Below are 3,119 nucleotides of genomic sequence, written 5' to 3'. Positions count from 1 at the left end.
TTATTATTTATTTGTTTTCCAAAGTTATGGCGGTCGGTGTTCGCTCCTGTGACAGAGGCAATATTATTCCAGTTACGCCATTGCAGTCGTCATCTGAATGTCACAATGTTTTTCAATAATTTCTTTCCCTAATTTATCGAAATAACTATCGATACCGCCCCTCCCTATCACCTTGTTTAAATATTAATCCAAACGACAAAGGGGTCGATTGCGGGACGCCGCGGCTTTGTGCCTATTCACGAGGGGGTCGAAGGGGAGGGGGGTCAGCCCTGTGCTACGGTTATGACGTGTATAAATACGATGTACTTAATGATTTTTTAAATAAAATAATTTTTTAGGAAGCCTTTATCCCTGACTGGACTATTCTTACCTCAAGCAACTAATACTCATAGAGATAATTCTAAAAACCCCAAACACAATTAGCTTGCGTTGTTTCATCACAAGTTCCTATTGCCACCTCCTGTCCATGTTCAGATCGGCTCGATGGTACCATAATATTACATTATCACCCGGCTTACATGTGTGAAAATTTTTAGGTTAATCGGAAATCGGGAAATAAGTAAAATTTAGCTTTCAAAATTTGACCCACCCTAAAAAACTAACAGGGCAAGTTAAAGAAAAGTTCGTAAAAATAAAGTAAGATAAAGGTGCGACCAGACCGCAGCTTAAAAAACGGTCACGATACGGAATCGCAGTGACGCGTCGTATGCGTACCGTTTTTGACGCATGCTCCCCACACCGCTGCACGCTGCTTAAAAAATGGTGACGGTACGGAATCGCAGTGACGTGCTTCACGCGAATCTTTTTTGTTCGCAAATATTTGCGTAAAAAACGCTGCATTTACAAAACAGTTGCGTCTTTTACGTCACCGGTGTGGTGTCTGCCATAAGATCTCCGTGTAATATTTTTTGCGATTTTTACGCAGATCAATTTACGGTGCGTCAGCGTATTTGAACCAGCGGTGTGGGGAGCATGCGTCAAAAACTTAGCACAAGAAACAAGAATCGAAAGTAAACAACAATGTCAAACACATTGTCATGTCATACACCGTCGGCCAGGATTACAGTAAGAAGGTTTATACTACTTGACATAAACTAAACCTCTAACAGGTACGCATACGACGCGTCACTGCGATTCCGTATCGTGACCGTTTTTTAAGCTGCGGTCTGGTCGCACCTTAATACAGGTTTTTTTCACCTGCAATAATTTACGGGTGAATATATATTACCCAGATACCCACAGCGTACCCACAATACACACGTTTTTAGCTTCCTGTGGGGTTTAGTAAATTTGTGTAAGAAAAAAAAAAATTTCCAATATTTCTTTATTTATTATTCGTTTAAAAAATTAATATTTACACCTGAAAGAAGATATTCAAATTTCAACGGCCCGATTTTAAGAATGATTAAGACACGTTTAAGATCTTGGAAAGATCGATAACTAAACGACATGTCAAAATTGACGCTTATTTCGAATCCGCTGTGATCCCAATAAGATCTATTTACGATATTTCTAACGTCAAAGTGACATTGGTTGCCCGAATCGAGCTGCTTTTGTCAATTATACGACATACAAACGATATCTAAATGAGAATTTATCTAAACCAAAACTTATCGTTATCGTATCTCACTCTTCGAAAAAGGGCCGAAAGTCTTTGGCACTATTATTGGATGGATTTACCGTACCTACCAGCACACACAGGGTCTTAATGAAACTTATTTAATTACATTATTATTAATCTCATTTTTTAGTATTATTCATATAAAAGTATGACTATTTGTGGGTACCTAAAGAAGCAGTAAATTAATATCCCAAATATATACACCGTGAGCCAATTAAACCCGACAGATTTTAACCACGCATTCCTGAGGTCAGAAGGAGCAATAAATGTTATATGAGTTTTGGCCAAATTTGCCAAAAAAAATTTTTTTTTGCCGAAAAATAAATTTCCTTTTGCGTTTTCTGCACACGACACGTAATTTTTTTTACACCTTGGTGAAAAAAATCATTACAACGAATACTTAAGTAAAGTTTTTTTTATATTTACAGACGAAAATTGCGAGTTTACTTTAAAACTTTAATATCTGTCAGTAGGTATGTCTAAACCAAGTCACATAGTGGCAGCGTCACAGCTAAAAAGGCGTTTTTGACTAAGTTATAAAATAAACAAATTTTCACAGAAATTGTCATTGTCACTAAAACAAGACCGATTTCATAAAACATTGTATGACATTTCAGTCTCTAAATGCGGTCAAGAATACACCTTTGAAATTTGTCGGGTTTAATTGGCCCACGGTGTATACTTTTAATATCCAAAAACATAGAAATAAACATACATAATAAAACTAACTAACAACTTAAACTTAATTACATAGATCTAATTAGGCTAATCAAAAAGTAATCGCCCTTCACGCTATGAACCAAAGTCATTGTCATCGCGTCACAACTATTTTTCTCGAATAAACCAAATTATGCGACTTATTTTACGTATTTGCTAAAACAAGAGTTCAAATAATATTCATCAATATTATATTTATGGTATGTATGTATGTATGTATTTATGTATGTGTGTCTTATATTTATAGTGTGATGTATGTTTGTATTTATGTGAAATATGTATAGTTTATAAGTAGGGGAGAGTCGGATATATCGTCCAAGTTTATGTAAAAACTTTTATTAGTTTTAATACATTACATGATTTTATTGACAAGTTAATAAAAAAATATATATAAGTAATACAATTAACTAAACTAAAACTACTATATAAAACTAAAAATCTAAATCTAAAATGGGCCCCCGTGGCAAGGTACCGAGGATGCTGGCAGCATTTCCTCGCTGGATCGCTATGCTCAAGCGTTGGGCGAGGAAACTGCCAGCTCTCTTATCCCCGGTCCCATCCACCAGCCGTTTCGCCAATTGCCGGTATAGGCCCTGCGCTGCGGGGCCCCACGGACCAAGAGTCTCGACTCCAAATGCAACAAATTTGTAGTTGGTGACGAGACTCCCGTATTTGCGCTTTTTGAGCGCCTCTGCCGCTTCCGCCGCCGCGCCGGCTTTGTGTGTAGTACCGTGGAGGTGGGAAGGTGCCAGCGTGTCAACACAAGTTGCGTCCCACACGA

The 3,119-nt window shown here is 37.5% G+C and overlaps 1 long non-coding RNA gene across 1 annotated transcript; it reads right to left on the bottom strand.

The window, feature by feature from the left end:
- Window positions 1-839: 839 nt before the first annotated feature.
- On the bottom strand, window positions 840-2,441 carry LOC133532451 (uncharacterized). The gene is made up of 2 exons (XR_009801700.1): window positions 1,108-2,441; window positions 840-984 (listed from the first exon to the last, which is right to left on the bottom strand). It is a non-coding gene; the product is annotated as an uncharacterized LOC133532451 (long non-coding RNA).
- Window positions 2,442-3,119: the final 678 nt, after the last annotated feature.

This window comes from Cydia pomonella, chromosome 27, assembly GCF_033807575.1.
Source record: "Cydia pomonella isolate Wapato2018A chromosome 27, ilCydPomo1, whole genome shotgun sequence".
NCBI lineage: Eukaryota > Metazoa > Arthropoda > Insecta > Lepidoptera > Tortricidae > Cydia > Cydia pomonella.
This window is presented reverse-complemented; position numbering and strand designations above follow the sequence as displayed.